The sequence below is a fragment of the Canis lupus genome, chromosome 11, assembly GCF_048164855.1.
Source record: "Canis lupus baileyi chromosome 11, mCanLup2.hap1, whole genome shotgun sequence".
NCBI classification, from domain to species: Eukaryota; Metazoa; Chordata; class Mammalia; order Carnivora; family Canidae; genus Canis; species Canis lupus.
Genome location: NC_132848.1, coordinates 60,161,957 through 60,188,446, shown reverse-complemented (window position 1 = coordinate 60,188,446; position 26,490 = coordinate 60,161,957). Strand labels below are relative to the sequence as shown.

Below are 26,490 nucleotides of genomic sequence, written 5' to 3'. Positions count from 1 at the left end.
AAGAGATATATGCAACTAAAAAAATGAGCTTTACATAAAACCATATGATCTGTAACAGCTTGCACTATAAATTATATTACAAATAAATGCCATATTTCAAAAAATTCACCATATCTTTCCTTAAACTACTTGTGTTATAATAAAACCTTCCACTTGATGATTTTTCAATCTTTTTTGACTATCACCTAAGATAGAAGAAAGAATAGGAATATAAGTTCAGTTGTCCTCGTGTCAAATATTTGTCATAGCCTAAAGCAGCTATCAATATAGCTAATAAGGCTTTAGCTGAAAGGAATACAGATATCCAAGTGAATGAAACTTCCTTATGCCATACTGAGTTATGATTAATTTGACCAAAAATCATGGAGAAGCTGGTTTTGTAACCATGGAGGGACACAGAAAATTAAGCCTTATACTTCATATTAAATACTGATTGAAAAGTAAACTATGTATTGTCATGTATCCTAACACTTGAGATACAGAGATGAATTAAAATTCACAAGGCAAAATGAAAGATACAAACATGTATCATAGTAAAAACAAGTACAAGTAAATGTATTCTAATATTTTAGATATTCTGGGAGCCACGGGAAAACATACCTAAGCCTTCTGGGGTAAAGGGTGGACAGGAAAATGAAGGAGATTTCACTGAGATGATATCTGAGGTGGGTTCTAAAAGGTAATTTAGAAACTGTATTCTAGAATAAATGGAGAAATATATCTAAAGACACTGAGGAGAAATGGCATGACAGGACAAGTTTCAGCCCTAGTCTGTAAGGAGCTTGGAAATTATCACTCCCACTCCACCCTTACAACAGGAAAAGGTGGAGAACTGAAAAATCAATGACTTTTCTTGCACTCGGCAGAGATGTGAGGTCTCAGGGTAAACTGCCACCTCCTATCCAGAGAGATAGGAACATCCAGAATCAGAGCTGAGATTTGCTTCCCTGGAGAAGAAGCCACTGGAACCAGAACTTGGTAGGAACACATAAATGGTAACTTTGATGAGCAGCTGAATGTTGAGTATAAATTAGCTTTAGAATACAATCTTGGTGCTGCAATCTTAGGAGGGCTTCACATTTTTGTGGTCTTTACCTCCAGGAATCCTGCTAGGTTCTCACAGTGGAAACACAAGATTCCCTTGTGGCTCTGGCAGGGGGAGAAGAGATTATTTATGAAATAAGCCCAGAACCTCCTTTATAACAAAGGCCTGCTCTCTGAGTGAAAAGATTTGACAAGAGCCTCATTTCAGCTGGAAAGAAGGAATTCCTCCCAACTCAGCCCCCTCTTGCCTCTATCTCAACTAAGGTTAAAAAAAAAAATAATTGGTCCACAGGGGTTAGAGCCTCAAGTAAACAGAAAGTTCTGTTGGTTCTATGCAAACCAAGAGAATGTTGTTGCCATGGAAAGGAATAGGGAGGTGAGGGTAAAAGGGAGCTAACCCTTTTCAGAAACACAGCCCCATGAGCCCACTAAAACCCTGAAATATAATGAAAAGATTATAGAACATTTCCTATCCCCAACACCTTATCACTACATCAGAGATCTAGTATAACAAGAGTGGATTATGGCTGAAGGAGCAGAATAGTACAGAATCCCTCTGAGGAGGGAGGAATACTTAGGGAAGTCCTAAGTCAAAAAGATATAAAAACAAGCCAAAGCCTCTAGCACTTAGAGCTACAACAAACATTAAATACAGGCCAACTCCTACATCAACATAAATCCTCACACTAAAGGCCCATCTACTCAGGTACTATTCTCTGATACAACATGTTCAAGTGCTAACAAAAAAAAAAAAAAAATTACAAGTCATGCCAAAAGGCAAAAACAAAACAACAGAATCTAAAAAAAACTCATAAACTTCCAAAATTAGCACCAGAAGTGTTTTAGATATTAAAATTATCAGAGAGAAAATTTAAAGTAAGTCTTATTAAAATGTCAAGGGATCTAATAGGAAAACTGGACAAAATACAAGAACAAATGGGTAAGGTGAGCAGAGTGATGGAGACTCTAAAATTCAAAATGAAATGCTAGAAATAAAAACAATGTAACAATATAAAAAATGCATTTTTGATGGGCTCATCAGTAGACCTGAAAGGAACAAGGATGGAATCCATTATCTTGAAGACAAGTCAAAAGAAACTTCACAAATTAAAACAGAAAGAGAAAAAAAAAGAATTTGAAAAAAAAAAAAACAGAACAAAGTATCCAAGAACTCTAAGATAGTATCAAAGGTTTACCATAAACAGAATAAAATGCCAGAAGAAGAATAAAGAGAAAATTTAGTAGAAAAAACATTTATACATAATAATGACCAAGAATTTTTCAAAATTATAGACAGAAGGCAAACCAAAGCTTAAGAAGCTCAAAGAATACAGGGTAGGATTTAAAAAAAAAAAAAAGTCACTTGGACATATCATATTTAAATTACAAAAAAAAAAGAGAGAGAGAGAGAGACAAAATCATGAAAGAAGCAAGGAGGAGAACCTTATCTATAGAGGAACAAGAATAACAACTACTGTGAATAATATCTCATCAACCATGCAAGCAAGAGAGTGCTGAAAGAAAAAAGAAAAACCACCAAGCCTAGAATTATATATCCAGTGAGATCACTCTTCAAAACTGAAGAAATCAAGATTTTCTAAAACACAGACTGAAGGAATTAACAGTCTTGTATTGCAAGATATGTTAAAAGAAGTTCCTCAAGCAGAAGAAAAATAACACAGATCAGAAAGTGGGAACCACATAATGAAATGAAGAGGTAAAATAATACAATGTCTTATTATATTGTTGTTATTCATAAGTGACTTAAAAGATAATTGTTTATATAAAGCACTAATAGTACCAATGTTTCAGGTCATGAAAGCATATGGATATGTGAAATGAATTATAGCAAGGTCACAGAAACAGAAAGGAGGAACCAGCAATACTCTATAAAGTTCCTGCACTACATGTAAACTGGTACAGTGTTATTTGCAAGTTGACTAAGGTCATAGTTAAAATTATATAAAATTAAAGCCACAAAGTATTTATACAGAAGTCTCATGAACACAGATGCATACTCAACAAAATATTAGCAAATCAAATCCGACAATGTATAAAAAATAACTATACACCACAATCACATGAGATTTATTTCAGGTATGCAAAATTGGTTTGACATTTGAAAATCAAATTTGTAATCTATCACAACAGGCTAAAAAAGAATCAAGAGATTCAGAAAAACGCATTTGACAAAATCTAACATCCATTCACAATAAAAACTCTTAAGAAAACTAGGAATAAAGGAAAACCTCCTCAACTTGATAAAAAGAATTCTCTCTATATATATCTATATATATAGAGAGATATATAGACATATCCATATATATATATATATATATATATGTCTATATATATAACCAGCCATACACCTACCATCACACTTGGTGGTAAGAAACCAGATGCTGTCCGCCTAAGACTGGGAGTAAAGCTAGAGTGTCCTTACTCACTACTCATTTTTCCCATTGTACTGGAAATCCTAACCAATGCAAAAAGACAAGATGAGATAAGACAAAGGAAGGAAGGAAGATATTTAGAAGGAAAAAATATAATTGTCTTTTCACAGATGACATGATGGTCTATGTAGAAAATCCCAAAGAATCATTAACAACAAAAAAATCTTGGAATAAGCAATTACAGCAGAACTGCAGAGTATAAGGTCAATGTACAAAAAAGTCAGCTGTGTTCCCATATACTACCACTGAACAATCAAAATCAGACATTAAAAAACATAATTTACATTAGCACACAAAAAAGCATTAAATACTTAAGTAAAAAGCTAACAAAATATGTATATGATATATACAAGGAAAACTACAAGTCTCTAATGACAGAAATCAAAGATTTAAATACATGGATAGGTATTCCATGCTCATGAATAGGAAGACTCATATTGTTAAATGTCATTTCTCCCCACTTTAGCCTATAAATTCTATGCAATCTGAATCAAAATTTTAGCAAATGACTTTGTCAATATTGACAAATTAATTCTGAAGTTTATATGAACAGGCAAAAGACCAAAAATAGTCAACAACATTGAAGAAAAATAAAGTCAGAGGACTGACACTAACCTCAGCATTTAGTATAAATTTACAATAATCAAGACAGTGTGGTACTGACAAAAGAATATACCATAACACAATGAAACAGATTAGAGAAGCCATAATAGACCCCTATAAAAATGGACAATAGATTTTTGGCAAAGAAGCACAGGCTATTCAAAGGAGAAAGGATAGTCTTTTCATTTCTCTTGGAAATATATCTAGGAATGAAATAAACTAATTTAAAAATAGGCATGGGGTTTGAAAAGAAGATATACAAATAGCCAAAAGCACCTAAAAAGATGCTCAATATTATTTCTCATTATGGAAATATAAGTCATAACTACAGTGAGAGACTTTTCACATCTACTATATATAAACAATCTCTAGATTGTCACTCATGTTACTAAATTATGACAGATTGAATTATTTTCTATAGGAATGATCACTATGGTAAATTGGTATCTCCTGAATTTATACTGAACATCTATGATAAGAAAACAATACTCATTTCTGCAACATTGCATTTATTATAGCAGTAATATTTTTGTTCCTACCTATTAAAAAAACTCAATACATAAAATCAAATCATTTTACTTTTTAATATTTTGTTCAATTAAGAGGACCAAATGCCTTTTATATTGTTTATATATTTATATTGTTCATTTATATGAACAATGCTAAAGGTATCCTTTTTATATAAATCCAAAAAGATGCACCTATAGAAACAGAAAGAAATCTGATTCAAGTAGAACAATGAGATCATACAACTCACATGTGTTCAGTTGTACTTATGATGTTTATGGTGAGTCTCCAAATGGCAGGAGACCATTAAAACAACCCTTGAAACATATACAAAACTTTTGGCTGTGGATGAAAGAATATCTTAGCCTTCTTCATCCTCAACTTCTAAATCATATAATTATATGACTAGAAAAAAATAATTCTGAAGTTCATATAGAAAGATCATATGCTAGAAAACCAATGCCACTAGACCCAGAATTAGTAATTCTGTATTATTATCTATATTTTTATGCTTACTTTGCCTCTTCCTATCTGAGAGACCTTTCAATAATTTAACCCCTGAATTTCCACATCCTTCCATGAAAAATGAAGGCACATTGCTAAATTACCCATAAAATCACTATTCTGTTCTAAATAATATAATTCCATCCATATTCTTATATTCAGCAATTCAAATAAATCTAAATACATATGCATCAAAATAAAGGCTCTTTTTATTTTTATTTATTCATGATAGACACACACACACAGAGAGAGAGAGAGAGAGAGAGGCAGAGACACAGGCAGAGGGAGAAGCAGGCTTCATGCAAGGAGCCTGAGGTGGGACTGGATCCAGCTGGGTCTCCAGAATCGGCACTAAACTGCTGAGCCACCCGGGCTGCCCAGGCTTTTCTCTTTTAAAGGAATATTTTCCAAAACATTCAAAGCACTAGGTTTCTATTTTAGATAACTTTTTGAAATAGGTAGTGGGAGGAGTGACCAGTAGAACAAATAAGAACAAAAAAAATTTGTATTATGCATTAGTATGCTTGATTTTTATTAGTAGTCTTTTATTATTATTAATTTCACAAAAAAAAACCCAGAAAATTCAGTCAGTGATAGAAGCTGTCCAATTTACTTGATTAGACAATAAATGAGTTTATGGCTGATAATTTTTAAGATCTACAGAGATATCACAAGCTATCAGCTTATTCCTGATAAGCACAGTAGAATCTTAATTTGTGCCAGCCACAAGAAAGGTGAAAAATGCCAATTAAGAAATCATCTCAATCTAGCAGCTGCACAGTATACTAAAATATATGGCATCTAATGAGAGCATCAGTAAATAATAAAGCCTTAGAAGATCATAAAATGGGAAATGTTTACTAAAATAAGGACTTATTCTGTATGAATTTAAGCAATGAACAACACATGAAAATATAAAGTGACAATAGAATTAAGTGTTTCAAGCCAAAGCTTAACTATTAACCCTGTGTCATATAAAGCAGCACATTTTTTGTAAATGTTAGTCACCATTAATGCATCATGTCAAGTCATATAAAAGCACTATACTAATTCAAATCCCTGGCATTTGGCCCTCTTAATTGAACATTTCATTTATTCATATGTCAATTAAGTGGTTTTAACTACCTCTCTGGGTATTATTCATCTTTTAATAATGATACGAGAATAGCAGAGTAAGGCAGATTCTTATGCATAGGAATGAATATATATAATGTGGTGTCTTTCATTAATGAAAGCCAATAGTGTTTGTTAAAAGGTAGGGTCCGCAGTTAATGTTGATTTATGTTAAGTTTCATTTTGGTCAGGATTTAGCAACAGTCCCTGGAGTGCCTACTTCTTTTGAGTAGAAATCAGTTTTAATTCATACTAATATTTTCAGCACCTAATATAGAAAGGTAATCTATGAATTGATACTGCTGTCAGGGTCAGAACACAGAAAGTAAGTCCTGTGACAGAATGATGCTTCTGTAAAAAGAGGTTCCCTCTCATGAATTCTTTAGGATAACTCTCAAATATGTCTACCTGCATGAAAATCTAATCCAAACACATGTAAGGTTGCAGAATTATAGTCTTTCACCATTGTTTTTCCCTTTGGGGAACCTATATAAACATCTCTAGAACAATTGTTTTTAATTGAGGAAAATTTTGCCCCTCAGGGGACATTGGTAAGATGTGGAGACATTTTTGGTTGTCTCAATTGCGCAGGGAAGTACTACTAGCATCCGGTAAAACTGACATGAGGGATGCTGCCAAGCATCCTACAATGCACAGGACAAGCCTCAAAAACAAAGAATTCTCCAGCTCTAAAACAGTAGTGCCAACGATGAAAAAGTGCTCTAGAACAAACTATATATAAGGTAAAGGCAGCAGAAAAGCCTAGCAGTTGTGAGACTGTGATTTTAAAAATGAGATAGGGAGGAGTCCGAGAAATTACTTTTTGTAAAGTTGTGCTTTTTCCAGAAGTACAAACAACATTAAGAGTACTTGACTGGGGATCCCTGGGTGGCGCAGCGGTTTGGCGCCTGCCTTTGGCCCAGGGCGCGATCCTGGAGACCCCAGGATTGAGTCCCACGTTGGGTTCCCGGTGCATGGAGCCTGCTTCTCTCTCTGCCTGTGTCTCTGCCTCTCTCTCTCCCTCTCTCTCTGTGTGACTATCATAAATAAATAAAAATTTAAAAAAAATTTTAAAAAAAGAGTACCTGACTGCACCCAGGAATGTGTGAAATCAGTAGAAGAAAAAAGCAGGAGTCTTAGTACAAGAGGTCCAAGATGGCAGAGGAGTAAGAGATCTCTACTCTCTTAGTAGGAGATCTTAGTTTTGTCTGCTCCCAGGAAATCAGCTAGATAGCTATCAAATCATTCTGAACACCTGTTAAGTCAACCAGAGATAGAAGAAAATAGCTACAACTCTACAATTACTAAAGCAACCACTTTCTGCAAGGTAGGAGAGGTGGAGAAGTGAATCTGAGGTGATACCCCGGAAGACAGACCCCAGGGGGAGGGAGCCTCTGGCAGCAGGCCCCAGAAAGTGATACAGCAGTGGAGCACAAAATCAGAACTTTCAGAAGTCTGCTCCAGTTAGGGACTTCCCAGCCTGAAAGGGGCTCAAGTGGTGAAGTGGTGCAGAATCTTAGATGAGACAGTGTGGACTCAGGATCCTCAGGGTCGTACAGGGGTACCTGAGTGTGGCACAGTTCCCAGGCATGAGATCAGGAAGCCAGCTGCAATCAGTGAGCCCAAGAGTGGGTTCTCAGCTTGGGGCTGCCATAAACCTTGAACCATGGCACCATCGGGTGACTGTTCGCAAGCAGAGGCTGAATGTGGCAGAACCAACAGGAGACAACCCCCAACCTCAACTCCCACCCCCAGGAGGAGCAGAGTGGGTGTGAGCCCCTGGATTCTGCAGGATTTGGGGAATCGAAAAGGGGTCAAGTACCTGAGAAATGCTCTGTCAAAGGCTGGGTGAGCATGGAGTGCGGATGGAGACCAGGGAGACTGTGGGGTGATTAACTGCTTTTCCCTGAGGGTGCACTGAGGAGTGGGGCCTTGGGCTTTCAGGTTGAGGCTAGAGATTGGGAGGCTACAATTTTCACTCTCATTCTCTAAAACTTTTAGGGAATAAAAGCCACCTGGAGCAATCTGGAGCTGATTACTTAGCCTGCTCCCTGACAAGGGCAGTGCAATTCCGCCCTGGGGCAAAGACACCTGAGAATCAGTGGAACCGGCCCCTCCCCCAGAAGACCAGCAACAACATCAGCTAAGACTAAGTTTACCCATTATAAAGAATTACAAAACTTCAGCACTAAGGTAAATAAAATAAAGAATTCATGGGATTTTTCCCATGATTCTTTAGTCTTTCAATTTTAATTTTTTTCTTTCCTTTTTCAACAAATATCAACTTCTTTTTAAGTCTTTTTAAATTTTAAGTTTTACATTACATTCTATCGTTTTACTACATTTTATTTTAGAATATGTATAAATTTTTCTTTCTTTACAAGTTTGAGAGTTTCTTCTAACAAATAGACAGAAATATACTCAGAATCTAGTGTATAACTGTTCAATTGTCTGATCATATTCTCTTTTGTTGTTTTTTGTTGTTTCAGTCTTTTTGAACTTTCATCTTTACATTCTATCCTTTCAGTGTATTTAATTTTATTTTTGTGTACAGAAGTTTTTCTTTCTTTACAATTTTGAGATGTAGTTTCTTCTAACCAACTGAACAAAATATACTCAGGATATAGTTTTTTGCTCTGTTCTGTTCACCTGTTTATATTCTGGGTATTTTGTCTTTTAATTTTCATTTTTACAGTTACATTCTGTCCTGTCATTGTATTTAACTTTATTTTCGTACATATATAGTTTTTTGTTTCTTTACAGTTCTGGTCTCTAGCTTTCTTTCTTTCTTTCTTTCTTTCTTTCTTTCTTTCTTTCTTTCTTTCTATTTATTTATTTATTTAGTCTCTTAGTTTCCTAACAGACCAAAATACACACAGTGTATTACTCTGTTTTGTCCACCTGTCTAATTATACTTCTTTTTCACTTTTATTTTTTCAGTTTGGAGGCTCTTCTCATTTGTTTAGTGTATATTTTTCTGGGGTCATTCTTGTCATGTTAGGATTTTTCTCTTATTCATCTGTTCTCTAGACAGAATGACAAGATGTAAAAACTCACCTCAAAAGAGAGAACAAGAAGTAGTACTGACTGCCAGGGATATAACCAGTATGCACATAAGATGCTGGAATTAGAGTTCAGAATAACAATTATTTTTTAAAAGATTTTATTTATTTATTTGAGGGAGAGAAAGAGCATGTGCACAAGCAAGGAGGAGGAGCAGAGGGAAACAGACTCCCTGCTGAGCAGGGAGTCCCATGTGGGTCTCAATCCCAGGACCCCAGGGATCATGACCAGAGCCTAAGGCAGGTGGTTAACCACCCAGGTGCCCCTAGAGTAACAATTATAAAGAAACTAGCTGGGCTTGAAAAAGGCATAGAAGACACTAGAGAATCCCTTTCTGGAGAAATAAAAGAAATAAAATCTAATCAAGTCAAAATAAAAAATGCTGGGATCCCTGGGTGGCTCAGTGGTTTAGTGTCTGCCTTTGGCCCAGGGTATGATCCTGAAGTCCTGGGATCCTGGGATCAAGCCTTGTGTCAGGCTCCCTACATGGAGTCTGCTTCTCCCTCTGCCTGTGTCTCTGCTCCCTCTCTCTCTCTCTCTGTGTCCCTCATGAATAAATAATCTATTTAAGAAAAGTCAAAAAGGCTAATAATGAGATGAAATAAGAAGAAAGGCTCTAACTGCTAGGATAAATGAGGCAGAAGAAAAAAAATGAGGTAGAAGAGAGACATCATGATCCAGAAGACAAAATGATGGAGAATAAATACACTGAGAAAAAGAAAGATAAACAACTACTGGATCATGAGGGGAGAATTTGAGAGATAAGTGATATCATAAAATGAAACAATATTAGAATAACTGGGATCTCAGAAGAAGAGGAAAAGAGGGAGAGAGGGACAAAAGGTATATTGGAGCAAATTATAGTGGAAAACTTCTGTAATCTGGGAAAGGAAATACTCATTCAAGTCCAGGAGGCACAGAGAACCACCCTCAAAATCAATAAAAATAGGTCAACATTCCAATATATCATAGTGAAACTTAGAAATCTCAGAGACAAAGAGGAAATCCTAATAAGCAGCTCAGGACAATAACCTACAAGGATAGAAACACTGGACTGGCAGCAGACCTATCCACAGAGACCTGGCAGGCCAGAAAGGACTAGCACCATATATTCAGTGAACTATGTGAGAAAAATATGCAGCCAAGAATACTTTATCCAGCTAGGATGTCACTCAAAATAGAAGGAGAATAAAAAGCTTCCAGGATAAACAGAAACTAAAAGAATTTGTGATCACTAAACCAGTCATGCAAGAAATATTAAAAGGGAACTTCTAAGCAAAGAGAGCCCAAAAGTACCACAGACCAGAAAGGAACAGAGAAAATATATAGAAAAAGTGACTTTACAGGTAATATAATGGCACTGAATTCATATCCTTCAATAGTTACTCTGAATTTAAATGGCTAGATGCCCCAATCAAAAGACACCAGGTATCAGACTGGATAAAAAAGCAAGACCCATCTCTATGCTGTCTGCAAGAGGCTCATTTTAGACCCAAAGACACCTCCATATTGAAAGTGAGGGGGTAAAGAACCATTTATCATGTTAATGGACATTAAAAGGAAGCTGGGGTTGTGATCCTTATATCAGACTTAAGATTTTAAACCAAAAGTCGTAATAAGAGATGAGGAAGGAAACTATATCATAATTCAAGGGTCTATCTAACAAGATCACACAGTTGTAAATATTTATACACTGAACAAGGAAGCAGCCAATTATATAAAGGAAATCAATTAATAACAAAATTAAAGAAACACATCGATAATAATACAGTAACAGTAAGAGACTTTAATGCCCTACTCACTGCAATAGACAGACCATCTAAGCAGAAGATCAACAAGGGCTTTGAAATAAAGTCACTGGTCAATGGACCAGATGAGCTTAATAGACAAGAGTCAGAGTATTTCATCCAAAAGCAACAGAATGCACATTATTCTCAAGCGCAAATGGAACATTCTATGAATAGACCACATACTAAGTCACAAATCAGGTCTCAACCAGTACCAAAAGATTGGGATCATTCTCTGCATATTTTCAGACCATAATGCTTTGAAACTGGAACTCAATCACAAGAAGAAATTTGGAAAAAACTCAAGTACATGGAGGCTAACGAGTATCCTACTAAAGGATGAATAGGTCAACCAGAAAATTAAAGAATTATTTTAAAAATTCGTGGGAACAAATGTAAATGAAAACACCTCAAGGTTCAAAACCTTTGAGATGCAGCAAAGGCAATCTAACGGGAAGTATATAGCAACACAAGCCTTTCTTAAGAAACAAGAAAGGCCTCAAATACACAACCTAACCTTACACCTAAAGGAGCTAGAAAAAGAACAGAAAATAAGCCTAAAGCTAGCAGGAGAAGAGAAATAATAAAGATTGGAGCACAAATCAATGAAATAGAAACCAAAAGAACAGTAGAACAAATCAACAAAACTAAGAGCTGGTTCTTTGCAAGAATTAATAAGATCAATAAACCACTAGCCAGTCTTATCAAAAAGAAAAGAGAAAGGACTCAGATTAATAAAATCATGAGTGAAAGAGGAGAGAACACAACCAACACTGAAAAAATACAATTATAAGAACAAATTATGAACAACCAATGCCAGCAAATTAGGGAATCTAGAAGAAATAGATGCATTTCTAGAGATGTATAAACAACCAAAACTGAAACAGGAAGAAATAGAAAACCTGAACAAACCCATACCCAGCAAGGAAATTGAAGCAATCATCAAAAATCTCACAACAAACATGAGTCCTATACCAGATGGCTTCCATGGGGAATCTTACTGAACATTTAAAGAAGAATTAATACCTATTCTTCTGAAGCTATTTCAAAAAAATAGAAATGGAAGGAAAACTTACAAACTCTTTCTTTGTGGTCAGGATTACCTTGATCCCAAAACCAGAGAAAGACCCCACCAAAAAGGAGAATAACAGACCAAATATCCCTGATGAGCATGAATGCAAGAATTCTCACCAAGATACTGCCCAATAGGATCCAACAGTACATTAAAAGGATTATTTACCACGACCAAGTGGGATTTATTCCTGGGCTTCCAGGTGATTCTGTATTCACAAGTCAAGCAATGTGATACACTACATTAATAAAAGAAAGGACAAGAACCATATGATCCTCTCAATAGATGCAGAAGCATTTGACAAAGTACAGTATCAATTCTTGAGTAAAACTCTTCACAGGGACACCTGGGTGGCTCAGCGGCTGAGCATCTGCCTTCAGCTCAGCGAGTGATCCCAGGCCAGGGATCAAGTCCCACTTCGGGCTCCCTGCAAGGAGCCTGCTTCTCCCTCTGCCTGTATCTCTGTCTCTCTCTGTGTCTCTCATGAATTTAAAAATCCTTAAAAAAAAACTCTTCACAGTGGGGTTAGAGGAAACATACTTCAATATAATAAAAGCCATATATAAAAAGCCCACAGCAAATATCATTCTCAATGGGGAAAAACTGAGAGCTTTTCCCCTAAGGTCAGAAACATGACAAAGATGTCCACTCTCATCACTGCTGTTCAACATAGTATTAGAAGTCCTAGCTTCATCATCAGACAACAAAATAAAAGGAGAATAAATAAAAGGAATCTGAATCAGCAAAGTCAAACTCTCCCTCTTCACAGATAACCTGATACTCTATGTGGAAAATTCAAAAGACTCCACCCCCATCCTGGCAACATGGTAGGATATAAAACCAATGCAAAGAAATCAGTTGTATTTCTTTTTTTAAATATTTTATTTATTTATTCATGAAAGACACACACACACAGAGGGGAGAGAGAGAGAAAGAGAGAGAGGCATAGATAAAGTCAGAGGGATAGGCAAGCTCCATGCCAGGAGCCTGATGTGGGACTCGATCCCGGGACTCCAGGATCATGCCGAGCTGAAGGCAAGCGCTAAACCGCTGAGCCACCCAGGGATCCCCTCAGTTGCATTTCTATACATTAACAATACAACAGAAGAAAGAGAAATTAAGGAGTTGATCCCACTTACAATTGCACCAAAAACCCTAAGATACCTAGAAATCAACCTAACCATAGAGGCAAAGGATCTATACTCAGAAAACTATAAAGCACTCATGAAAGAAATTGAAGCAGACACAAAGAAATGGAAAAACAGGGGCACCTGACCTGGGTGGCTCAGTGGTTGAGTGTCTGCCTCTGACTCAGATCATTATCCTGGAGTTCTGGAACTGATTCCCACATCAGGGTCCCTGTGGGGAGTCAGTTTCTCTCTCTGCCTATGTCTCTGCCTCTCTGTGTGTGTCTCTCATGAATAAATAAATAAAATCTTAAAAAAAAAATAGTACAACATTCCATGCTCATGGACTGGAAGAACAAATACTGTTAAAAACATCTATGCCACCTGGAGTAATCTATACATTCAATGCAATCCATATCAAAATACATCCACTTTTTCACAGAGCTGGAACAAATAATCCTAATATTTTTATGGAACCAGAAAAGGCCCCAAATAGCAAGAGGTATGTTGCAAAACAAGACCAAAACTGGTGGCATCAGAATGCCAGATTCAAGCTCTATTACAAAGTTGTAATCACTAAGAGTGATTATGGTAGTATGGTAGTATGGTACTACCACAAAAACAGACACAGAGATCAATAGAACAAAATAGAGAACCCATAAATGGATCCTCAACTCTATGGCCAACTAATCTTCAATAAAGCAGGAAAGAATATCTACAGGAAAAAAGACAGTCTTTTGAACAAATGGTGTTGGGAAAATTGGACCATTTCCTTACACCATACACAAAAATAGATTCAAAATGGATGAAAGACCTAACTAAATGTGAGACAGGAATCCATCAAAATCCTAGAGGACAACATAAGCAGCAACCTCTGTGACCTCAGCTGCTGCAACTTCTTGCTAGACAGGGATGCCTAGGTGGCTTAACCGTTCAGCATCTGCCTTTGGCTCAGGGTGTGATCCCAGAGCCCTGGGAGCCTGCTTCCCTCTGCCTATGTCTCTGCCTCTTTCTTTCTGGGTCTCTCGTGAATAAATAAAATCTTAAAAAAAAAAAAAAAAAAAAAAAAAACTTCTTGCTAGACACATCACCAAAGGTAAGGGAAACAAAGGCAAAAACGAACTATTGGGACTTCATCAAGATAAAAAGCTTTTGCACAGAAAAGGAAACAGTTGACAAAACTGGAAGACAACTGACAGAATGGGAGAAGATATTTGCAAATGTCTTATCAGATAAAGGGCCAGTATCCAAAATTTATAAGGAACTTATCAAATTCAACACCCAAAGAACAAATAATCCAACCGAGAAACGAGCAGAAGACATGAACAGACATTTCTCCAAAGAAGACATACAAATGGCTCAACATCTGGGAAAAACCACAAATCAAAACCACAATGAGATATTCACCTCACACCAGCCAGAACGACTACAACTAACAGGTCAGGAAACAACAAAAATGCTGGCAAGGATGTGAAGAATGGGGAATGTTGCACTTGCATTCCCACTGTTGGTGGGAATGCAAGCTGATGCAGCCACTCTGGAAAACAGTATGGCTCCTCAAAAAGTTGAAAATGGAGCTACCTACGACCCAGCAATTCCAACTACTAGGGATTTACCCCAAAGATACATAAGTAGTGATCTGAAGGGGCACCTGCACCCCAATGTTTATAGCAGCAAAGTCCACAATAGCCAAACTATGGAAAGAGCCCAGATGTCCATTGGACAGATGAATGAATAAAGAAGATGTTGTCTATATATACAATGGACTACTACTCAGCCATCAAACAAAATGAAATCTTGGCATTTGCAACAGTGTGGATGGAACTAGAGGGTATTATGCCAAGTGAAATAAGTCAATTAAAGACAATCATATGATCCCACTTATATGTGGAATTTAAGAAAGAAAACAGAGGATCATAGGGTAAGAGAGGAAAAAATAAGATATAATCAGAGAGGGAGACAAAGCCTAAGACTTTTAATCATCAGAAACAAATGGAGTTGCTGAGGGGAAGAGGCTGGGAGGATGGGGAAACTGGGTGATGGACATTAAGGAGTGCTTATGACATAATGAGCAATGGGTATTATATAAGACTGATGAATCACTGATCTCTACCTCTGAAACTAATATTATACATTAATTGAATTTTAACTTAAAAAAAGAAAAAGTATTTTAAAAAGCAAGGGTCTTTAATAATAAACAGAATAAAAACAAATGATCTGTAAGGCTCCCTCACTATCTTGATAACCTAGAATTGAAGCCCTGAAATACTAATATAAACTGTTCTTGAAGTTTCCCCTTTAACAAAATAGACATTGGCCATGATTGCTGAGAATGCAAATCAGAAACCACACCTTGCCCCTGAAATGCCTGTCTATAATTTTGCAAACTTTATTCGTATGAAGTTTGTGGAAGGTATATGTTCATATAAGGAATGAATAGATTGGCCTTTGAACCTTTGCCTATTTTGCTATCAAGATCTCATTATTTGTTTTGTTTTTTTTCTCCAGCTTTCCACTGATGAATTCTTGGAACCTACCTAAGAAAAATGTAATCTGTATTTGGTCTCAGTGAATAAAACATCTTAATAAAATTATTATTAACTGAAATGAACCCTCAAATTACCAAGATTATCTATTTCCTCCACAAATGTTACAAAACTGCTCAAAACTAAGAATTACATTTACTTTAGTTTTAAACATATACTCACCTTTTTATGATTCAGAATAAGGGATGTAGTCATAAGAAATCAACATTGGAAAAGTGACAAGTCCAATCAATACAAACACAATTGAACCTAGGATGTCTTATAGGCTGAGCCTTTGTTCTTAAAAGACCTCACTTACTCGCTTATTAATATAATACTTAAGGGTAGCCATTAACTTTTTTCATGCCCTGTTACAGCAATGAGTACCAGCAATGTAAGGATAGAAGCTTTGGCTTCTGCTACTGGCCAAGAATCTGATCAGGCACCAATAAACAGTGTTATGGCAAAATCTTAAATAACTTTGAAAGTGAGAAAGAACTATTTGTTGTACAATCTACTATGACTGATGAAGTACAAGAATATTTTTTTAATCCTACATCCAGAATAGTGCAGAAATCAAATGGCCACAAAGCAACATGCAGCAAGTTCTGATCAATTGGCAGCATTCACAGAAGTCATGCTGGGGTAAAAAAAAAAAAAAAAAAAAAAAAAAAAAAATTGCCTGTAATACACATTTTTCCCCTGAATTCTTAACAGCAATGAAAGTATTGCACATTGCCCGCTTTAGGGCCCTCTCCAGTATACAGGTCAGTACATTCTGCAATGCCCAGCCACCATCTTTATCCAACATCCCTTTCCTAACAGGTGATTCTCGGCTGCAGGCACTGTTTCAATCCTGTCAGCATCTCCACAGTCCAAAGCCCATACTGTCCACAAGCAGGACCAAGTGCTGGTTCTCTCCTATAGCAACTCATGCCAGCCAAGTCAGTATAAATGGTGAGTATGCTATCTGAAAAAGTTTACTTCCTTAAATGGAAAATTTTAAGTCGGACTTTTCAGAAGGAAGCAAAGCAACATCAGAAAATTCCTTCTGTTGGACTCCGTAGCAAAAGCTTCAGGATGTACTTATTAGGGTATATGACAAATCAAGAAATGTTGCAAGAAATATAAATTGTGAATATTAAAATTCAATAAATAAGAGGTCATGTTGCCCCAATCATCAACAGCACTATTCACATATATTCTCTAGCAACAGAAGTCACTTTATTGTCCACTAGGAGGCTCATGACAGAAACAAGAGAAATAGCCTCATACCAGCTTTCCCTACACTTTCAAGTAGTCTCCATAGATGGCCATTCGGCTTCCAAAACAATTTTCAGATTCACTATTTTCTTCCATCTGCTACTACAATAAGACTCAATGGTTCCTCGTACCTCTTCTTAACTCCTCGGATCCATTATCCACACATAGTGAGCATAATCTTTTAGAAACTCTTATGTTAAAATATTCAGCAAAGTAAAGGGAATAACCTAGTATCCATAGAACTACTATCCATTTTGTCCTGCATGTTCCAGATGGCAGACAACAGGCAGATGAGGATGAGTAGATAGAGAGAGATGAGGGACAATATACACATAGACAGAAAGATAATTATGAAACATTTCAGGCATACAAAAATTGTAGAAATTGTATAATAAACATCCATGTAATAGACTCTCAGATTAAGAAATAAAATACTTCAATCAATTTAAGCCCATATAGATTTCACTCCTATCCTTTTCCCTTCTTTTTCCTCAGAGGTAACATTGTCTTGAACCTGGTATTCATCATTATCCTGCATTTTTTTTAAATCTATGACTATTCCTCATTTTCAAGTTTTACATTAAAGGCATAACTTACACACCATTTGGAAACTTGACTTTTCTACTCAGTGTCAGGTTTTTGAGGTGTAAACTGTGGCTCATTTATTCATTTGACCTTTGCAGTATTCTATTATAAAGTCATAACATTTATCTGTTCTGTGTGTAATTCACATTGATTTTCTGAGGAGCTGTAAAGACCCCCAACAAATCCTTTTAGGGTTTGAGTAGACATTGCATAGAAAATATATATTAGTTTGCAGTGGGATCCCTGGGTGGCGCAGCAGTTTAGCACCTGCCTTTGGCCCAGGGCGCGATCCTGGAGACCCGGGATCGAATCCCACATCGGGCTCCCGGTGCATGGAGCCTGCTTCTCCCTCTGCCTGTGTCTCTGACTCTCTCTCTCTCTCTCTCTCTGTGACTATCATAAATAAATTAATTAATTAAAAAAAATTAGTTTGCAGTAAATTGATGCGTCTTTAAAATGAGTATTTCAATTCCAAAACCCTGTGTCCTTTTATTCAAGTCTTACATACTTCAAAAACATTTTGAAATTATCCCCTTTTTAAAAGCACTACAAAATTGTTAGTTAGTCCTAATTACTTTATAATTAATTATGTAATGTTAAATGTATTAATTTTTTATGATTAATATTGGCTATATAATCTTTTTTCAGTTAATCTTGATTCCAGAAAACCTGTAAAACTCTATTACTAGTTCTATCATGTGTCTACATATGTTTTCTAGTTTTCTATGAAAGCAATCATATCTATAGCAAATTAATTTTTTCTTTTCCTTTCTAATTTTTTAACTTTATTTCTCTATCTTACTGCATTGACTAGGATCTTCAGTATAAAACTGAATAGAAGAATTTGGCATCCTTCTTTACTCCTGAATGTAATGGCATAATTTCAAGTATCACATCCACATTGAATCATAATCATAGGAAAGGAACAGTGGGTAGCTAGGGTGCAAAAATATAAAAGGATCTCACATTTCTTTTATCAGGGAGGAAAGTCATTTCTAGAAGCTCTCCATGAGAATACTCTTTGCATTTGATTGTCCAGAATTGGGTCATCAGGCCACCCTTACAGACGGAAGACAGATAGAATATGTGGCTTCAGTTGTTTGGCTTCAGGAGTAGAACTTAGTGATTCATCACTTAGTACAACACCCAATGCTCATCACAAGTCCCCTTCTTAATGCCCATCACCCATTAGCCCATCTTCCCACCCAATTCCCCACCAGCAACCCTATTTGTTCTCTGTGGTTAAGAATCTCTTATAGTTTGCCCCCTCTCTGTTTTTATATTATTTTATTTTTCCTTCCCTACCACTATGTTCATCTGTTTTGCTTCTTAAATTCCATGTGAGTGAAATCATATGATATTTGTCTTTCTCTGACTGACTTTGCCTAGCATAATACACTCTTTTTCCATCATGTCATTGCAAATGGCAGTATTTAATTCTTTCTGATAGGTTATATTCCATTACATTCCATATAATGAGTAATATTCCATATATATATATATATATATATATATATATATATATATACACACACACACATATATACATATATATCACTTGTTTCTCCATTCATCAGTCAATGGACATTGGGCTCTTTCCATAATTTGGCTATTGTTGATAATGCTGGCATAAACATTGGAGTGCATATGCCCCTTCAAATCAGCATTTTAATTTTAGTATTCTTTGGATAAATACCTAGTAGTCCATTAACCACTTGTATATTATTTTTTGGAGGAATATCTGCTCACATCTTCTGCCCATTTCAAACTGGACTATTTGGTTTTTTTGGGTGTTGAGTTTAATAGGTTCTTTACAGATTTTGGATTCCCATCACATAGATTGACTTAGTTTTGCTGACTGTCTCCTTCACTATGCAGAAGCTCTTTATCTTGATGAAGTCCCAATAGTTCATTTTTACTTTTGTTTCCCTTGGCTCTGGTGACGAATTTAGTAAGAAGTTGCTATAACTGAGATCAAAGAGGTTGCTGCCTGTGTTCTCCTCCAGGACTTTGGTGGTTGCTTGTCTCACATTTAGGTCTTTCATCCATTTCTAATTTTTTATTTATTTTTGTAAGAAAGTGGTCCAGTTTCACTTTTCTGCATGTTACTATGTAGTTTTCCCAACACCATTTCTTGAAGAGACATTTTCTCATTTGATAGTCTTTCCTGCTTTGTCAAAGATTAGCTGACCATATAGCTGTGGATCCATTTCAAGGTTCTCTATTTTGTTCCATTGATCTCTGTGTCTGTTCTTGTGCCCAGATCGAACTGTCTTGATTGCTGTGGCTAGGACTTCTAGTACTACATTGAACAACAGTGGTAAGAGTAGACATCCCTGTCTTGTTCTCGACCTTAGGGTAAAAGCTCTCAGGTCTTTCCCACTGAGGATGATATTAGCTGTGGATTTTCTGTATGGCCTTTATGATGTTGAGGTACTTTCCTTCTATCTCTACTTTCATGAGGGGTTTTATCAAGAAAGGATACTGCATTCTGTCAATTGCTTTTTCTACCACTATTTAGAGGATCATATGGTTCTTACCCTTTCTTTTATTAATGTGGTATATCAAGTTGATTATTTTGTGGATACTGAACCATCTCTGAAGCACAGAAATAAATCCCACTTGATCATGGTGAATAATCCTTTTATTGTACCATTGGATTCAATTAGTTAGTATCTTCTTAAGAATTTTGCATCCATGTTCATAAGAAGTATTGGTCTGTGGTTCTCCTTTTTAGTGGGTTCTTTGGTTTTGGAATCAAGGTCATGCTGGCCTTGTAGAATAAGTTTGGAGTTTTCCTTCCATTTCCATTTTTTGAAAGAGCCTCAGAAGAATAGGTAAATAGGTATTAATTTAATTAATTCTTTAAATGTTTGGAAGAATTGCCCAGGGAGGCCATTGCCCCTGGACTCATTTGTTGGAAGATTTTTTATTACTGATTCAATTTCCTGGCTGGTTGTGGGTCTGTTCAGGTTTTCTATTCTTCCTATTTCAGTTTTGGCAATTTATATGTTTCTATGATTTTTATCTACTTCTTCCATATTGCCCAACTTGTTGGCTTATAATTCCTCATATTATTCTCTTATAATGTTTGTATTTCTGCAGTGTTAGTTGTTATATCTCCTCTTATATTCATTATTTTATTTATTTGAATCCTTTCTCCTTTCTTTTTGATCAGTCTGTGTAGGGGCTTATCAATTTTGTTAATTCTTTCAAAGAACCAGCTCCTAGTATCCTTATATGTTCTATTTTTTTTATTTCTATAACATTTATTTCTGCTCTAATCCTTTTTATTTCCCTTCTGTTAGTTATAGGCTTTATTTGATGTTCTTTCTCCAGCTCCTTTAGATATTAAATTGGGTGATGTATTTGCAACTTTTCTTACTTCTTGAGGTAGGACTGTATTGCTATATACCTCCCACTTCGGACCACCTTTGCTGCATCCCAGTTTTAGACTGTCATGTTTTCATTTTCATTTGTATCTATTTTTTTATGTCTTCTTTAATTTCCTGGTTAACCCATTAATTCGTTAGTATGATGTTCTTTAACCTCTGTGAATTTGTGGGCTTTCCAAATTTTTTCTTGTGGTTGACTTCAAGTTTCATAGCACTGTGGTCTGACAATATGCAAGATATGATCTCAATATTTTTGTACTGATTGAGTACTGGGTCACTGATTTGTGACCCAGGATGTGATCTATTCTGGAGAATGTTCCATGTACACTCGAGAATAATGTCTATTCTGCTGCTTTAGGTTTGTATGCTCTGAATATATCTATTACGTCCATCTGTTCCAGTGTGTCATTCAAGTCCGATGTTTTCTTGTTGATCTTCTGCCTAGATGGTCTGCCCATTGCAGTGAGTGGGGTGTTAAACTCCTCCTCCTATTATTGTATTATCATCAATGAGTTTCTTTAACTTTGTTATTATTTGATATATATATTTGGCTGCTTTCAAGTTGGGGGCATAAATACTTATAATTGTTAGATCTTGTTGGATAGACCCCTTTATTATGATATAATCATCTATGATTACAGTCTTTGGTTTAAAATCTAGTTTGATATAAGTATGGCTACTCCAGCTTTCTTTTAATTTCTATTAGCATGATAGATGGTTCTCCTCCCCTTCACTTTCAATATAGAGGTGTCTTTGGGTCTAAAATGAGTCTCATAAACAGCATATTGATGGGTCTTGGTTTTTTATTCATTCTGATACCCTATGTCTCTTCATTAGAGCATTTAGTCCATTTACATTCAGAGTAATTACTAATTGATATGAATTTAGTGCCACTGTATTATCTGTAAAGTCACTGTTCCATAGACTGTCTCTGTACCTTCCTAGTCTTTGTTGCTTTGGTCCTCTCTATCCTGCTCAAAGAGATCCCTTTGAGGTTTTAGTGTTCATGAACTCCTTTAGTTTTTGCATGTCTTGAAACTCTATCTCCCCTTCTATTCTGAATGACAGCTTTGCTGAATATAGTATTCTTGGCTGCATATTTTCCCACTTAGCACGTTGAATATAACCTGCCACTCTCTTCTGGCCTAACAAGTTTCTATGGAAAGGTCTGCTACTAACCTTATGTGTCTACCCTTGCAGGTTAAGGACTTTTGTCCCTAGCTGCTTTCAGAATTCTCTATCTTAGTATTTTGTAAGTTTCACTATGCTATGTCTTGGTGTTGACTTGTTTTTCTTTATTTTTGAGGGGAGTTCTCTGTGCCTCTTGAACTTGAAGGCCTGTTTCCTTCCCCAGATTAGGGAAGTTCTCAGCTATAATTTGTTCAAATAAACCTTCTGCCCCTTTTTCCTACTATTTGTCTTCTGGGACTCTTATAATATGGATATTACTGCACTTTATGGAATCATTGAGTTCCTTAAGTCTACATTCATGATCTAATAGTTATCTTTCTTTCTTATCAGCTTCACTATTTTCCATAACTTTATTTCCTCTATCACCTATTCAATCCTCTACTTCTTCCATCCTCATTGTGATTATACCCAGACAGTTTTGCATCTCAGTTATAACATTTTTTTATTTTGTCTTGACTAGTTTTTAGGTCACTTATCTCTGCAAACAGGGTTTTTCTGGTATCTTCTATGCTTCTTTCAAGCCCATCTAATATTCTTATAAATGTTGTTCTAAATTTATGTTCAAATATATTGCTTATATCTATTTTGAGCAAATCCCTGGCTGTGATTTCTTCTTGATTTCTTCTGGGGAGAAATCCTCTATCTTGTCATTATGTCTAGGTTTCTGTCTTTTACATGTTATGAAAGCTTGTTACATTTCCTGCTTCTGAGAGTAATACTTTATTAAGAAGTGGTTACACACTATCCAGGGCCTGGCACTTCAGGAAGTGTTTCTGATGTATGCTGTATGCCACTCTGCTGTTGTGTTTTGGCTGTTCTTTCCCACAGGTCAGTTGTCTGCAAAGTTCCTCCTTGGCTGCAGTGGGGAGATATGCTTTAATTACGTATGCTTTATAATTCTTACCAGACAGCATGAGATTGTATGTTACATGTTGCTAAAATAAGCAAATTTTTAGTCCTTAAATGGTTAAAAAGTGAATTAGAATAGATCTGTGATGAGACATAATAAAATCACTCTCATTCAGTTATATGCATTCTTAAAAGGAAAAAAGAGATGGACATATAGCTTAAGACAGAAATTTCTACAATGAATAAATCTTTACATCCACCAAAATGGCTACTGTCTGCAAAATAAAAAATAACAAGTGTTGGTGAGAATGTGGAGAAATTTTAATTCTTGTGCACTGTTGGTGGTAATGTAAAATGGTGCAACCATTACAAAAAGAGCATGGACATTCCTCAAAAACTTAAAAACAGAATGACTATATAATTATCAATTCCACTTCTGGGTCCAAAAGAATTGAAAACAGGGTCTCGAGGAAGTATCTGACTCCATGTTCATAGCAGTATTATTCATAGTAACCAAAAGGTAGAAACAATCCAAGTGTTTATCAGAGGATAAAAGGTTAAACAAGATGTGGTATATACATATGTTATGGACTGAACACTTATATTTCCCCAAAATTTGTATGTGGAAACTCTACCACCAAGGCAGGGTCTTTGAAGTATAATTAGGATTAGAAGAGATCATGAGGATAGAGCCCTCATGAATGGAATTAATACCCAGAACTGTGAGAAAAAAATTCAGTTGTTTATAAGCCATCCAGTCAATGGTATTCTTAATACTGTAGGCCAAGACAGAAATTGTCACCAAGGAGCAGATGTTCTGCTTTAACAAATACCTAAAGATGTAGAAGTGGATTTAGAACTGATAATGGGCACAGGCTAAAAAAGTTTTGAATGCATAATAAAAAAAAATACCTTACACTACCATGAAGACCATTAAGGAAGATTCTGGTAAGAGCTCAGAAAGAAAAGAAGAAAGCTGAAGAAAAAGCCTCAATCTTCTTAGAGAGTGCCTAAGTAATCTTGAACAGAATGTTGGTAGAAGAATGGAGAATGAAGGTCTTTCTGGTGAGGTTTCAGACAAAAATGAGTAACATGTCACTGGAAACTGGAGGAAAGTCAATCCTTATTAAAAGTAGTAAAGAATTTGACTGAATTGTGCTTGTGTTCTAGCGTCAATGGAAGGTAGGACTTATGAGAGATGAAATTGGCTATTCAGCCAAAACAACTTCTAAGCAAAGTATTGATGGTGCAGCCTGGCTTCTCCTGACTCCCAATTGTAAAATGTGAGGAGAGAAATGACTTGAAGATGGAATTATTAAGCAAAATTTAGCAGATTTTTGTCAGAGTCTTTTGGGTTTTCTATATAGATTATCATGTCCTCTGTAAATTATGTAAGTTTGACTTTTTCCTTCCAGATTTGGACGCCTTTTATTTCTTTTTGTTGTCTGATTGCTGTGACTAGGACTTAAAGTACTATGTTGAATAGCAGTGGTGATAGTGGACATCTCTATCTTGTTTCTGACTGTAGAGGAAAAGCTCTCACTTTTTCCCTACTGAGGATGATACTAGCTATAGGTGTTTCATATATGGCCCTTATTATGTTGAGGTATGTTCTCTCTAACTCTACTTTGTTGAGGGTTTTTATCATGAATGAATCTACTTTATTGTTTTTCTGCAACTACTGAAATGATCATATGTGTCTTATCCCTTCTCTTGTTGATGTGATATATTGATTGATTTGTAATTAATGAACCATCCTAAATCCCAGGAATAAATCCCACTCGATTATGGTTAATGATTTCTGTAATATATTGCTGGATTTGGCTTGCTAGTATTTTACTGAGAATTTTTGCATCTGTGTTCATCAGGGATATGGGCCTGTACTTGTCTTTTTTAGTGGAGTATTTATCTGGTTTTGGTATCAGGGTAATGCTGGTCTCATAGAACAAATTTGCAAGCTTTCCTTCTTTTTCTATACTTTGAGAAGAATAGATATTAACTATTTTTTAGTTTCATAGAATTCACTTGTGAAGTTGTCTGGTCCTGGGCTTTTGTCTGTTGGGAGCTTTATGATTACTGATTCAGTTTCTTTGCTAGTTATAGGTCTGTTCAAGTTTTCTATTATTTATTATTTCTGTTTTGGTAATTTATATATTTCTAGGAATTTATCCATTTCTTCCACACTGTATAATTTGTTATCATATAGTTCTTCATAACATTCTCTTATAATTGCTTGTATTTCTCTGGTGTTGGTTATTATTTCTCCTCTCATTTGTAATTTCATTTACTTGGGTCCTTTCTCTTTTCTTTTTGATAATTCTGGCTCGATGTTTATCAATTTTATTATTTTTTTCAAAGAACCAGCTTCTAGTTTCACTGATCTGTTCTATTGGTTTTTTAAATTCTAGATCATTTATTTCTGCTCTAATCTTTATTATTTTCTCCCTTATGCTGTCTTTATGCTTCATTTGTTGTCTGTTTTTCTAAATCCTTTAGGTGTAAGGTTAAGTTGTTTAGGATTTTTCTTGCTTTTTGAGGTAAGCCTGTATTATATTTTTACCTATTCCCAAAGGTTTTGCTGTATCCCAAAGGTTTGGGGCCATTGTGTTCTCATTTTCATTTTTTTTCATGTATTTTTTAATTTCTTCTTTGATTTACTGGTTGACCATTCATTGGTAAGTAGCATGGGGTTTAACCTCCATGTATTTGTGGTCTTTCCAGATTTTTTCTAGTTTCATAGCATTGTGGTCAGAAAAGGTATGATTTCAATCTTTTTGTATTCATTGAGGCCTGTTTTGTGACCTAAAATGTGATCTATTCTGGACAACGTTCCATGTGCACTTGAAAAGTACTGCTACAACTGCTAAACAAATTCAGCAGAGTCAGAGAATACAAAATCAACATACAGAAATTGGTTGCATTTCTATACACCAAAAATGAAGCAGCATAAAGAGAAATCAAGAAAGCGATCCCATTTATAATTGCACCAAAACCCGTAAGATACCTAGGAATGAACCTAACCAAAGAGGTGAAAGACTTATATTTATAAACTATAAAATACTAATGAAACTGAAGATGACACAAACAAATGGATAAACACTCCATGCTCATGGATTAGGAGAACGAATATTATTAAAATGTCTATACAACCCAAAGCAATCTACACATTCAATGCAATCCCTATTAAAATACCAACAGTATTTTTCATGGAACTAGAAGACAGAATCCTAAAAGTTGTATGGAATGAGAAAAGTCTCCACATGGATAGATAAAGCAACCTCAAAAAAGAAAAGCTGGAGGAATCACAATTCTGGACTTCAAGTTATATCACAAAGCTGTAGTGATAAAACAGTATGGTACTGGCACAAAAAGTGATAAATAGATGAACAGAACAGGATAGAAAATGCAA

At 35.7% G+C, this 26,490-nt stretch overlaps 2 long non-coding RNA genes across 2 annotated transcripts in view; one reads left to right on the top strand and one right to left on the bottom strand.

Annotated features, from left to right (window-relative positions):
* Positions 1-26,490, bottom strand: part of LOC140600274 (uncharacterized) — a 246,801-nt gene that overhangs the window by 174,958 nt on the left and 45,353 nt on the right. The window lies entirely within an intron of this gene.
* Positions 1,398-15,885, top strand: LOC140600272 (uncharacterized). The gene is made up of 3 exons (XR_012003500.1): positions 1,398-2,761; positions 8,226-8,417; positions 15,782-15,885. It is a non-coding gene; the product is annotated as an uncharacterized lncRNA (long non-coding RNA).